The sequence below is a fragment of the Hemicordylus capensis genome, chromosome 5 (genome assembly GCF_027244095.1).
Source record: "Hemicordylus capensis ecotype Gifberg chromosome 5, rHemCap1.1.pri, whole genome shotgun sequence".
In the NCBI taxonomy this organism is placed as follows: domain Eukaryota; kingdom Metazoa; phylum Chordata; class Lepidosauria; order Squamata; family Cordylidae; genus Hemicordylus; species Hemicordylus capensis.
Window position 1 is genome coordinate 168,143,633 of NC_069661.1, and position 14,721 is coordinate 168,158,353.

The 14,721-nt window shown below is 42.0% G+C and overlaps 1 long non-coding RNA gene across 3 annotated transcripts in view; it reads right to left on the reverse strand.

Annotated features, from left to right (window-relative positions):
* LOC128325682 (uncharacterized) overlaps positions 1 to 12,889 on the reverse strand; it is a 63,621-nt gene extending 50,732 nt beyond the window's left edge. For all 3 annotated transcript variants that reach the window (XR_008307558.1, XR_008307556.1, XR_008307557.1), the window contains exons 1-2: positions 12,311 to 12,889; positions 9,046 to 9,192 (exon numbers count right to left, since the gene is read on the reverse strand). This is a non-coding gene — a long non-coding RNA (uncharacterized LOC128325682). The remainder of the gene's footprint in view (positions 1 to 9,045; positions 9,193 to 12,310) is intronic.
* Positions 12,890 to 14,721: the final 1,832 nt, after the last annotated feature.

Below are 14,721 nucleotides of genomic sequence, written 5' to 3' on the forward strand. Positions count from 1 at the left end.
GCGTGCCCCCCACAGCCTTGGAGAGTCCCCCCAGAGGGGGAAAGTTAATTTTTTAAAAAAATAACTAAAAAATGTTTGCGGACTGAATGGGTTCGGTTCAGGATCAAGCCGAACCAGGGGTGGTTGGGCTCAACCCCGAGCCTTTGAACCAAACTGGTTCGACTTTGAACTGGTTTGGTTCTGAACCTGTTTGCACATCCCTAGGCCAAAGCTGAGTAGCCCTTTTTTAGAATAAAGAAAGATTGTCTTGGTCCAACTGTGAGAAGCAAGGCAAAATTATTACATTTTACAATGTAAAAGAAAGCATGGAAATAAATGCCGAGTTTTGACACTATATTTTCAAGCCACTTCACATTTCACTAAAAGCATAGCATGCAAATGGTCTGTTCATGAAGCTTGCTTGCTTGCAGAAGCTCCCGTGAGTTGTGCCTGGAGTTCAGGGAGTTGTCTGAAAGCATGTCGTAATTACAGCCCATGCTTTCATGTGAATATGGAGTCATTATGTGGCCGCAGAATGAGATGGTGGAAGTGACTCAGAGGTACAGTTTTACCCACTGGAATCAACAGGAGTTTGCCCCACTAGGCCTAATAATGCTTAAATGTACATATTTCCTCTGGCAAACTGACCAGAGTTGCTAAATGCTTGCTAAAATACAAACTTGCTAAACAACATGCTATCTCAATGGCAAAGAAGAGAATAGGGAGAGTCAGTCAAGCATATACAAATAATTCTGTAGAATGCCAAATGATTTACTTCAAGACTTCAATAAGATTAACCAAGTGATGGCAATTAGAGATACTGCTAGTGACATCTAAGGAATATGCACAGTTCAACTAAAACCAGTACACACAACAAGGCATCTGTTCAAACAAATGCCAATGTTTGAAATGTGATTTCTGTAACTTTTTTTTTAAAAAGGGGGGCGGTCAAAATGGCTTCTTTCCCAGGGGCCCCACCAGTGTATTGGTATAAATAGGCTCCAGAAAGCTCTCCTTAGCTGAACACACTATGGATGAGAGGGCCAAAGCATAGACTAGCAACCAAGGCAGAAGGAAGCACAGGCGGATATTTAATTATTGTTCTTAAAATACTGTATGTGCAACAAGCACCAAAAAAGCAAACTTAGAGGAAGCAAAATAGAGGCTGATATCTAGATTAACAACATGCTGGTGCTGCAACGGTGCGCTGGTACTACAGGGGAGTTGTAGGCCAATATCTGTAGGAGGCTCATTTTTGTCAACCAATTTTTGTCAGTTTTTTAATGAGTGAGGGGCAATTTTTGTCAACCTCCCCTTCCCTCTAAAACTGACTGCGATGCCTGAAAATATGTCCCTGAGGGGGCATATTTCAACTTCAATTCAACTTCAGAGCACCAGTGCTTTGTTAGTTTGGATGTCAGCAAGAATAAAAAATGGGGGGGGGAGGGGAGTCCCTAAAAGGTAACAAAGGTTCACAGAAACATTTGTAACTGTGTTGTAAAAAAAAGTCCAAATGGATGTTTTTTTTAATGAGGTTCCAAGTTGGTGTAATAAATACATTAGAATTACAGGACTGAATTTACACACTATGAGGCTGCTTGTGTGGAGTGCCAGGATTGCTCCCAATCCCAGTGCTTCTGCCCCATCTAGTCCGATTTTCAACCCCGGCTATTAGCAAGCAGGCCCTTAACCCCAGTGCCATGTGTATGCTCAGGCTGCACAAGGACACACGAGGGAGGGCGTCCGACTCATGGGGGAACGCTGCTTGCGCGGTGCATTTAGGGATTCCTAGGAGCTGGGAACTCTGGCCTCCAGTGATCCATGCTGCTGGTAGTGTGGATCATGTGGGTGCACAAGAACACAGCAACAATCATCTGGGGGAAGGTAGGTCCAATGCTGCCTTCCCCCTCGCCCATCCTAGCCACCAGAGGTTCTGATTGTGTGAAAAGACTTTTATTTTATTATAGGATATCTTTCTATGTATGATTATTTGTAAAGCTTTTAATAGTACAAATGATTATAGTCTATGAGTGGGATTGATGTATAAGAATTGATTTTTTTTACAACTTATTGTGTAAGTTTGTTTAAATAAGATTTAATTATTCAAGAAATTTATAAATTAAGATTTTTATTTTATTTTGGGTTCTTTTTGCATAGTCAAGTTGCTGTTTTTGAACCCTCAAAGCTTTTAACTAGTCAGTGTTCTCAGCATTGTCTCGCCTCCTCTCAGTCTGGCCTCAGCACTGCCTCGCTCTGTCTTTGGCTTCAGCCTCAGCATCATGGGCAGTTAAGACGGGACAGGACAGACTCACATTTACACGCAAGACCACAACAGGAGGTGGTATCAGCAAATATTGAAACTATTCACATGAACATGTGAAAACAAGCTAATGCAGCCCAGCCCACTTTTGTGCAGTCTTGAGAACCACCAGACTTGTGAGTGAGCCCATTGGTTCTCTGGCGGCTAGCTCACCTTAAAACTCTTCCCCTTAACCTAGGTTTTGGGGTCATAAGATGCTTCGGCACTTCTCCACACTGCGATAACTCACAAAGAGACCCCTGACCGGGAGGATCCATCAAGCCTCCCAACCCCAAGGGTCTCCCCAGCATGCCCTGTGCACTTCCAGAGGGCATGCTGGGACTTCCAGGGGCTGGGCAGCCCCCAAACCCCACTGCCCCAACTGGCTCCGTGACGGAGCTGGTAGTCGTATGGGCGGGTAATGCTACTGCCCAGGGTAAGCGTTCTGCTCGTGTGTGGCCAGAGCGGGCTAAGCACACTCTCCCTGAACTAACCCTCCCAGCGCTTCACACTAATCGTGTGGAGTGCCCCAGAGATGGAGTTCCAGTGCATCGATCCTTTGCACCAACTATCCTAACAACCACTAGGGGCATTGGGAGTAGAGGCAATTAGTGAGGGTCTCCTTACCTGTCCCTGATTGTCTCTACTCTATGACCCCTGCCTTTACTCCTCAGGTACTTCCTGTAGTGAGTCAGTCCTCTTCCTTTCCTCTTAGAGAGAAGGTGGAAACAACTCTCTCTCCCTACCTATTAATTATGTAGCTGATAGATAGGATAGGTCTTTCCTATCTCAAATGTACTTCATCAATAAATCAATTTAGTTTAGAATCTACAGAGATCTCTATGTGTGTTACTTAAATAGCTGCAACAACTAAACTCTGCACTCTGTAACTGGAGTGGGAGCTTCCTTGGTGCTTTGCCAAATAATCACAAACCCCAACAGATTCCTCCTCAAATGACTGCCATTGCTCAACAGTCCAAGTAGTGAGAATGTGACTACAACTGGTTATGCCGTGCTCTTGCTCTGCTGTTCCTTCCTATCACCTGTTATGGGGGGAAATGAGAGCACTGCTAGTTCCATCAGTGAGGAGGAAGGTAGAAAATAGGATTGGCGAAGAAGCCAGATCAATTGAGAAAGATGGAAAGAAAAACCACAGTTTGTTTATTTTTATTTATTTATTTAATTTATATGTTGCCTGTCTCTGGATACGCTAGGCAGTTCACAAAAACTGGCCTCTTTCTGCATCTCCAAAGCTGTTTTGGGTTTTGACCTGACCATTTCATTCTGCATAAGACACACTCTAAAATATAAGGGTAAGATTACCTACAACAAATTGAAGGAGAAAGGAGGTAGGTAATTACTCCTGAAACTCACATCATACCTCATAATGAGTTTAAAGGGGAAATACAGTGGACAACATGTTGTTCAGTGAAATGCCAGAGACGCTGAACCACCCGCACTGCTGTGAGCACTGGGGTGGAAACTACTGGTGCTCTTCTGCAAAAGGGCTGTTGCGCAAATACTAAAACTGGTGTGATTTCACTTCCATGACTCTACTTGCATTGGAAATAATGAAAGCAGTGTTGCAGAAGTGTGATCGCACCAGTTTAAGTATTTACGCAAAAGTGCTTTTGCACAAGAGCACCAGTAGTTTTTATTTAGGATATATTCATATCCTGCTTTTCTATTTAAAATTGCTAAAGCATTTTACAAAACCAAACCATCCAGATATATAGCTATAGCGCACACACACACATACACACAGCGAGATAGCGAGAGCAGGAGAGGGAGATAGATTTAAAACTACTGTGACAGCAGCAGCAGCAACAACACACAATTAAAATCAAATGCATCTATTAGGAGACTAGATAAAAGTAGCAAAGACTCAGACCATTCCATTAAAAGCTTTGGGAAATAAAAGGTCTAATGTTTGACTTCATGTCTGAAGGAAGTGAAATTTCCCCTGCTCCATGCATCAACTGAAGACACCTGGGGAGGGAATTTCACATACTTGGGTCCCTCATACAATAAAATTATTTTGGGCACTGAAAAATGTACTCATTTCCCTTCCCCTTTAGAATTACAAGTGTCACAGAACCTATAAGGATAAAAAATGATTAAAATACACAAGGAACTGAATAAAATAAACAAAATAACAGCAAAGGACTATGCTGGATATACATCTGGAGCAATGGTAACACATCTACCCAGCAGAGTTTTAAAGAATAATACACCAAACATAAATCTTCTTTACTTGACTGTAGTGGCCAGTTGCTTACTTAACTGTGCCATAAAAACAATTCGTTCCAGTTGATGGTGCCTGTGGTGTTATGTTGAAGACTTTACATAATTATGCACTGAAGTTGCTTTTATTCCAGAATAGCCCATGAGCAGTTTATTTTTAAACAGTAACATTTCTGGTTCTGTACCTTCTATGACCATGACATGTGGCATGCATGGGCAATAGCACTGAAATCTTTAGTTAGTTATCATATTGTGCCAATCATAATGCAAAGGTTTTGGGGGGAATGGTGCTGAAATGCCCTGGGAGAACATAATGAATTATAGTACAATGCTTATATTCTGCCAAAAATGCTAATAAAGTTTTAATTAAAAAAGAAAGGAAATGTTTATATTCTACTCTTGGTGTACCGCACACAATGAATGAAATACATTCATTGGATCACCAAATATTGAAGAGAGCTGTGCCAGTCAGTTGAGAGAAACAGTACTGGAAAAATAAGAAACAAATAATCCAATGAAGAAATTGTTAAAATATATGAATTGTATGGATTTCTAATACAGAACAATGTAAGAGTTCTGTTTAAATTTTACAAGGCTCTGGAAACATTATACAGGACATTAAAGATGCAGACACCGTACATTATGCATGGCAGAAATGGGAGATGCCTGAAGTAAATAATTAACAATAAGTAAAAACTGAGCAATAAAACAAAACAAGAAAATGATGCTAAACTTCAGACTACAGAAGTTTGACTTCTGTGCCTACATTTTCTTTACATTTCTGTAGACATAGATGACTATGTAACTGTATAGTCTACCACATGTACATGTTATCACATATCTGCACTCAATAGCAAAAATCTCCATGACACTTAGCAGGATGCAGTCTCTTAAGTGCAGCTCTGCTTTGCACACAGAAGGCCATAGCTTCATTCCCCAGGCAGAACTGGCAAAGACCTATCTGAGACCCTGGAGACTTGATGCCCAATCGGTGTAAACAATGCTGAGCAAGATGGACCAATGGTCTGACTTAATATAAGGCAGCTTCATTTATGTTGGCTTATCCATATACTTCATGCAAGTTATTTGGCAAATAGTCCTGTGAACAAACTCTTTCCTTATGGTCTTGGAAAATGCCTGGACACTGCTTATTTTAGAGATCTGATACATTCATTCTCCGCACAGCTCACATATGCCAGGTTGTCAACACATTCGGGTGGTACCCCACCCCAGCAAACAATTGACAAGGGTAAGAGCACTGACACAGCAGGTTGTTCAATTTCCCAGCTGTCTTCACAGCACTATTGGTCAGGGGAATCGCTCAATATAACAAGCGTCCTCCCCGCCCCACACCCCCTAGCAACACTTCTTACACTTCCAGTTATGTCCCAATCTGTATATTTTATCTGGACGGCATAGCTATAATCATATAAATTTATCAGTACATTAAAATACAAGCACAGTTCATTATTTTAATTCTTGTTAAGAAAAGAAAATATGCTTAAATATAAAATAGATTAGACCAACAGACTTCTAATTGGATTAAAACTAATTTACATCATTGATTGATTGATTGATTAAGTGCCGTCAAGTCGGTATCGACTCCTAGCGAACATAGATAGATTCTCTCCAAGATGACCTGTCTTTACAATTTACATTATCTTTCTGTCTTATTGTCTTAATGATTTACATTATAACTACCACAAAAATTGCTCCATGTGGTGACTGTTACCATGTGGTAAATTATTTTCATGCAGTGGCTTGCCACATGAATTGTGGCAACAAAACCTGTTGCCAAGCTTTTCGGTGAGAATGAATAGTCTCAGGAATGTGTGTGTATGTTCACAAAATGCTGCCAGATACTCGAAGTATGGTATGGGACATATATTATAGGCATCAACTGTGTGCGTTTCTGTGGATGAAGAGAACACCTTCTTTTCCAGGTGTTAGTAGAGGATGGATCGATGTTTTGTACCACAAGCTTATGAGTGCCTAAATGTTGGAAAGGTTGGGAGTCCCAACTACAAAATCCATACAGTATTGCTGCCACATTAATGATGAGTATTCCTTTGATAATAAAATGCCACTCTTTTCTGACTTTCCTGGCACTTTGACCCTTTCTTTCATGTCCTTCACAATGACCCCTTCTTTCATGTCCTTCACTAAATTTCTTTCTTTCAGCAAACAATCCAAGGTCTTGAAAATGAAACATATTCCAGTTCAGCCTACACTTTAGTTATTATCCTCTCCCCCTCCCCTTCCTCTGCTTTCTGTGTCCTCCTTTTGCCCTATTCAAAATTCTCTCCTATTATGTGGCTTCTTGCTCTCATGCCTTTTTCTATTCTTCCAGTAACGTTGTTGTTCCTTACCTATTGTATGCACAATGTGATTGTATTGCATTGTATGCACAGTGTGATATTTATCTGTGCAGCTCCATCATTTCAGCACATTTTTTTTCTCTGCAGTCTGTTAACAATATTACACTGAAGAAAAGTAGTATTTAGACAGTGGCAAGGATAGTCATAAGTTTTAAATGTACACAGCCTATTGTCCATTATAGAATGGTGATGAAATATGGCTTGTATGTCTAAGGCTGTAATCATATACATACTTACCTGGGATAAGCACAATTGAATACACATTGGATTGCATGGGAGTTAACAAATATGGAGGTTATTCACACGCTTCCACTGGGGCGGGGAGAGAGGCAGGGGGAAGGCAGGGTTCAATCTACCTTCCCCTCAGAAAATCCTTAGGATTCCTGTGGGTGCACCATTGTGCGCCCACACGATCCCTTCTGCTCTGTGTAGTGTGGATCAGTGGAGGCCAAGACTCATTTCTCTGGCCCCCCCAAATCCCAGAAGGCACTGTACGATGAGTGCGGTGCCTTGCAGGCTTCCCCCAGGAATCAGACACTCTAGGCACCCGAGCATACAAACGATCCTGAGCATACAAATGATCCCGGTGCTGGGTTAGAAAGCGTGCTTGTGCCCTCTAACCTAAGTCAAAGCCCAGGGACAAAAGTTGGGCTTGCCACGGATGATCCCAGCGGTGCACGCGAGCAGCCTTATCCAGGTTGGGCTGCCCTACCCTGGGTAGGTCTGCTCGTGAGCACAGCCTCATTATTCGAATAAAAGGAATAGCTAGCTCAACCTTATATGTTACTTGGGGTGGTTTCACTTTGATGTTAGAAAGCTGATGTTAGAATCATGAACAAAAATGATGAAATAAGGATTAAATCCTGATAATACTCTGTATTGTAGATATGGAGAGATATTTATGTATGTTGACTAAAATGTATTGACTAAACATGAAGACCTACCAATTATGATCTCCTATACACATGTGGACAAATTTGTTGGTACCCTTACAGCTCAATGAAAAAGTGTTTTATGCCTCCTGAAAAGCGATTAAATGAAAAGCAATTGTCCCATGTATACCTGCATGCCTTTGATATGTCATCGAGTAAAGCAAAGCAAATGTGAAAAGAGATAAAGTACTGCTTATTCTACAAATATATTCTAAAGTGGCCTGGACACATTTGTTCGTACCCCTAGAAAAGATAATAAATAATTGAATTAGAGTGATTTTTCAAATTAGCTCTTTTCTTTCATTAGTATCACACATGTCTCCAATCGTGCAATCAGTCATTCAGCCTATTTAAATGGAGAAAAGAAGTCACTCTGCTGTTTGCTATCATCGTGTGTCCCACAATGAACATGGACCAGAGAAAGCAAAGGAGAGAGTTGTCTGAGGAGATCAGAAGGAAAATTATAGACAAGCATGTTAAAGGCAAAGGCCATAAGACCAACTCCAAGCAGTTTGATGTTCCTGTGACAACAGTTGCAAATATTATTAAGAAGTTCAAGGTCCATGGGACTGTAGCCAACCTCCCTAGACGTAGCCGCAAGAGGTTCATTCAGCTGAACATCCTCCTCTACACATGAGGACAGTGCAGAAGTGAGAATGCACCCACCGCAACATCATTAATGGATGTACCGACACTATCTTGGCATGTCCTGTAATCACATGTAGATGGGTTGTTTGGATGATCACCCTGCTACCTGATTAAAGGACATGCTGGGATGATCATGTCAGCACAACTTAATTGGGATGGGCACATTCTCACCACAGCCCCATCGTATGTAGAGGAGAATGTTTGGCTGAAACTTCCGTTTGTGATATTATAATGTGATGTTCTTTATGGATAGAGATTGTTGTTATTTGGCAAACAGTTTTAGGTGGTATGAATTTGTTGGTGTGTATATTTTTGTGTTATATACAGTATAATAGTGAGCAGCATGGGCAGGTTCCAGGCTTAAGCTGATCATGACTAAGTCTTATTAAAATTAATGAGACTTAAGTCAGTTATAACAAACCTGTTTCATTTTTATTTGAATGGTGCTTAATTTTGATTAACGAAGCCTTGATTCTGCCCAATGTCTTCTTGGATAAAAATATGTAGAAAACATCATTTAGTCAGAGAAAAATCCAAAGTAAGTTTAGATATGCCTATCACATACCTGCATCTTGTATGACTGATATGTTCTTTCTAGGGGTGATGCAGAATTTTCTGAGCATTGAATCCTGACAGCAACTCAAATGCTGGGGGGGGGGGGGTGGTGGAATGAAATCTGTCTTTAGACTGTCTCCACAGCTTCCTATTCCTGCTGAAAGCAAAAGAAATTATATTACAGCTCTTACCCATTGTTATCAGCAGTTAACAGTTGATGGACAGGACATCTACAAAACCTAGAATCAATGGGCTGTTTCAGACACAATGTGGATCCTCCTTGCTTGAATCTGAGAATACCTGCTGAGTTTTTCCATCCAAATGTGCCTCTCAGATTCACCCATGGTTCAATTTGCTTTGAAACCAAGGTGTGTAGTTGGCGTCTTTGTTTTAAGTGAGGCTGAATTTGCCATTGTGTTGCATCCAAACCAACCCCCAGGCTTTAGTCTCTGCTTCTTGCAAGAGACTCTGCGCAGAGCAGCTGAGAAACAGCTGTGGATTAGATGAATGGCAGAGGGAGGGGCCAGCAAAACAAACCACACTGCTGTCGGGTCATCTGGGGAGGGAATTCTCTGCTTGTTTTTGGAAGCTTGGTTAAGAGCTTCCATGGCTCTGCATTTCATCTGACAGGTCTCATATGATCACTAGTCCTCACTCTTTTCCTGCTGTTCTCCTAGCACTCAAGAAATTACCAGGGAGGGTGAATTAAGGACTGTGGTCATAATGTCAGCAATGCACTATCATTAGTAGAAGGCTACATCTCCTGACCAGGAGAGATACCATTGCAGGTGTCTTGCTAAGGGAACCACTATCATCTGGAGATGGTTTTAAGCATACTCTTCACTCTCTCGTGGTATGTCAACTGAAATGGAACCCTTGGCTAATTCTCCTGGTGGAAACTGATTAAATCCAGGTAAACCTGTGGAAGAACTTTTCACTTCAAAGTCCTTCAAAACTGTTACTTTCAAAAGCAAGGATTACCAAGTTTGATTTTTTGGTAATGAAGCATCGAGCGCTGGTGCAGTGTCCAATAGGAACAGCCTACTGCAGCGTTCTTCATTGTAAGGTTTGGGGGGCAGTGGTGCACCCCATCAACACTAAGTGTGGCTCCCTGACTAATTGTTTATTGGGTCTGTGTGAAGCTTTGGTCAAAACTGAAAACTGCACAGTCCCCCTGGCACCATGTACAGGCAAACGTTACCACTGTGCAGTGCTGTACTTTGGGCTCCTTTAAGAGAAACAGACTCCTCTTGAACCCCTGAACCATCTTGGAAGCATGCACAGAATGCTGGGAAATGTAGCCCTTCACAGTGCTTTCCTCTTAGAGGCAGGGCTCTGTCTCTCTTAAAGGGCGCTCTCAGCACTGAGAAAAGTGCAGAGGTTAGCACAGTGAGAAATGGCTCTCACATTGAAGGGGTTTTAGCTCGAAAAACAGTGAAGAGCACTGACCTAGTGGGTCAGTCCATCTAGTCCTGTATTCTGCTGCCACCAGAGCAAGTGCAACAGATGCAGCAATCTCCCTCAGTACATGGAAATACTCTGTAAGGTAGAGTTTGTGAGCAGTGCGTATTCCAGCTGCATTCATGTTTGCTAAGCCCCAACTACCTCAAGGCTATGAGTTCTCCTGAGGAAACTGGTTCTCAAAACCAAAGAACTTCCCTGGGGCTGCCCTTTGCCATACCAAGACACCATTTAAGAAGTTTCACTTTAAAATTATATGAATAGCTGTAAACATCACTTTGCACAGCACACCATGTAGCACACCAGACAGAAATCTCTCTGAATCACAGCTCCTAGAATTAAGTGGACCAGCCAGTTAACACTGCTTCTGAGTGGCTCTAGTAGCAAATCTCATAGCTTAGACAATTTTGGGAGTATATTAAGTTTGCATAAATATCACCAAGACAGGGATTCAAAATAACTGTAGCTCAAGTTGTTCCAGTTTGGTTCCAGTTCAGGCAAATAAGTTTAGTGACCAATTCAGTACATGTAAGCAACTGGTTCAGGTACCATTCAAATGAGAAAAATTTAAAAGATGCATTATTTATAACTAGCTGACCCAGGTGCAGAGCATCTGCGCCCCTAGTTCTCCCTTCTTCCCCCTCCATTTCAGGGCTCAGACAGTTCTTCAGCGGCCTCATTTTCACCACCTGCTTGGCCGTCCTTGGCGGCTCCCAATTGCGCCGCCACCACTGCCTCCTCCTCGGTCTCCCCCCCTCCTTACCAGCTCTCACAACTCCTGGGAGCTGTTCGTGAACTCCACACCCAGGATTAGCCACTGGTACTCCTTAGAGAATTATATATACAGATGATCATTTGCACAGCGGAGTTGAGGTCTAAAACTGTTGCAGCTAAGGCTCTAGCTGCATTACACATTTAAAAACCACTTTAAAATAGAACCTGCTTGAAAGGATTCTGGGAATCATAGTTCTGTGAGAGGAATTTTCAGCATCTCAGCAAGTTCCCAGAATTATTTAATACTGGTTCAGTTTCAAAAACCATTTCAAAAAGTGTAGTAGGTCTAGAGTCTGTATCAGCAATTAGTGTTGTGTAGAGTTTCCATGCCCGCCCAGAATTCCGGGTTTCACCCAGATTTTAAGCATCTCACCCAGATTGCTTAGCCCACGCAGATTCACCCGGATTTCAGCTTTCATCCCCCCCCACCACCAATAAACTAAGCTCTAGCTCTTGTGGAAGCGGAGTTATGGAGCAAACCATGCAGTCACTATTCTGCTCAAAAAACCTGTATATGGAAAGCCAGAGTGTGGCAACCCTAGTGGTATGAAACATGCATATGGAACAAAAAATAAATCTGAAGTTAGTACTTAATAAATGCACCCTTATTTTATGTACACAGTGTAATGTGTATAGTACAGAGATGCGTAATAGTTGAATAAGCAACCAAATCAATGTTAAAGAGAAAAGAAAGGAGAACTAAGTAAAAGAAATAATCATAGAGCATCACTGTGATAGTTAACTTGTCATTATATATTTATATATATCATCCATATATAGATTATATGTTCTTCAATTGCTTTAATGCACCAGAAAAGAAACATTTTACCCTCACATCATGCTGCAGGTCCCCATTGCCTGAGCGGAGATAGAGTTCCTTCAGGCATCCTGGGCCTTGGAGAGACTCTCTGCTTTGTCCTAGGACTCTGCTCCTCAGGGCCTGGCCTAGGCTAGGCCCAGGCTGCCGCACTCACTGGGCACTCTGCCTAAGGCCCTGAAGGCCGAGCTCCCACCATCACAGATGCATTAATAACACTCACCACCTATAAAAGCCGGCAGAGCACTGCCCGGGAGGATGCAATGCAGTGCTTAGCAGGCGTGTCCGCCTCACTTCCTTCTGTGAACTGCAAACTCTCCTCTCACCTCCATCCACATTTGTGTTCAAACTTCACACCAGGGACCACTCGAGAACAATTAATTTGGGAGAGCAAAGGGGTTGCCAAGAGCATTATTAGTGGAGCAAAGATTTCGCTAAAAATTAAGTACTTATTTAGAGGTAACTTTTGTTTACTGTATTGGTTTATTTACAGCGTTAATTAAGCTTATTTGGGGGGGGGGAAATGGATCACACTCCTCTTAGAAAATACTGTCTTTTCAGAATAGGCCAAATATTCCAGTGGGTTTTCCGGGCTAGTTTTTTCTCCCCTTTTTTTCTTCCTGTCCAAGATCATGTGTCAGGAAAGACTGGGGTGGCGAGAGGTCAGTACCAGCTCTGCACCACCACCCCCGCCACTGCACACATGGTCTCACCCAGCCCAGTTCCTGGGCAAGAAGGGTTGGCGGCTTGGCTGCCTTAGGAGGCTGGATGAGTCTCCCATTTACTTGGGTGCACTGGCTTCTGCTGCTTGTTTTGGGGTAGAGGAATGAATGAATGAGGCTTCTTTAAACAACTGAAGCCTTTTCAAATAATTAACTCAAGCTATAAGACTATAACATAATATGTATTGCCTGACACTTTTCTGTAAAGTTTCAGTCTGGTGGGTGGGGAGCAAAAGGGGGAGCGGTAAATTGCGGGGGGCACCCACTCCCTCTTGCTACCCCTCGGTGTCAACCCTGCTTCACACCTATTCATTGGAATATTTATTATTTATTTATTTATTTACATTTATATCCCGCTCTTCCTCCAAGGAGCCCAGAGCGGTGTACTACGTACTTGAGTTTCTCTTCACAACAACCCTGTGAAGTAGGTCAGGCTGAGAGAGAAGTGACTGGCCCAGAGTCACCCAGCTAGTATCATGGCTGAATGGGGATTTGAACTCGAGTCTCCCCGGTCCTAGTCCAGCACTCTAACCTTGATTCTACTTTATATCTGCTTTTCCTGTCTTTCTGTAATAATATTCTCGTTGTCCCGCTCCAGTTCTCATCACAGAAAAATATGACCATGTGAATCAGGCCCAGTACTCAACACTTGGGAACTTACGATGCAAAAATGCTCCTTAGTATTCAGCATTGTTGGATATACAGTATATCTTTTAATTTAAGACATTTCCCTGCTGTAAAGTAACTCACTTTCTTGTCAGGAAACATAGCATCAGTGAAAAGCATATGGTATATTCCAGTCCGTTGTAAGAGCTGTTTCCATTGCACGAAAATGAGCCCACTCAGAACTAATTAACATGTCAAACCACATTAAGGCATACAGTGATTCAGAGTGTGGCTGCTGTCACCACTCAGCTCCAGGAGATTATTATTTATCATTCTTTTTATTTGCATCGAGCCTTTGATGCTCTTGACACTGTACAGGATAGGAAGAAAGACACAGTTATTCTCCCACAGAGTTTAATATAAAGGCTCATTGAAGCTCAAGCCACTCTTGGGCACAGCACATATGGCTATAGTCACTCAAGGGTAATTCCTGACATGTAAGGGTCAAGCACCTCCTGCTACATTCTTTGCCTCTATAGATGTTATTACAGAAGTAACTATGCTGGTGGTTCCATGCGCTCCTCTGATTCTTGGAACTTGTTTTGTCTGCCATATAGGAGGATAACATACATAGTAGCTTGCGCCTTTGCTATCAATGGCAGGCTGTCTTCCATCCCTGTCCAATATGTTGTAAACATGCCGGTTCCATGCAGAGCCTTCATGCTTTCTCCCAGTTTCCCTAGGACATAAATTAGTTTGGGGTGGGGATGGGGAAGTCTGTAGATTTCATCAGATCCTTTAGAAAAATATATTGTATTATTGTTCTTTCAGTAGTGTAGTATTGACCACAGTCCTCTGGTTAAATGCCTGATTCTAATTATCAGTCACATATTTTAATTAATATTGTAGCAGTTACACATTTGGATAATTTAAGGATTTATTGAGTGAATGCCATTCTAATTTGTTTTTCACTTCAGTTAATTTTTATACTTCATTCTTTGCTGCATGTTTGTTGTGACACAGTTCTTTGGATGCAGAGAAAAATGTTTAAGTGAGGGAATCCCTCCAATATCTTCTGTAACGAAGACTCATACAGAGAATTCATTCAATTTCATTTCAGTTTCCCCAAATTCTTCCAATGCTCCCTTTGCAGTTTTGTCCTCTAATGGCCCCACAATGTGACCTTGGGGAAACAGCTACCTGGTTCAGTTTTTGAATCATGAGATTCAATTCTTTGCTTCCATCATGTGCAAAGCATGATTACAGAAGAGCCAAATGGAACAAAATAGCACCTAGTCACGGTGAA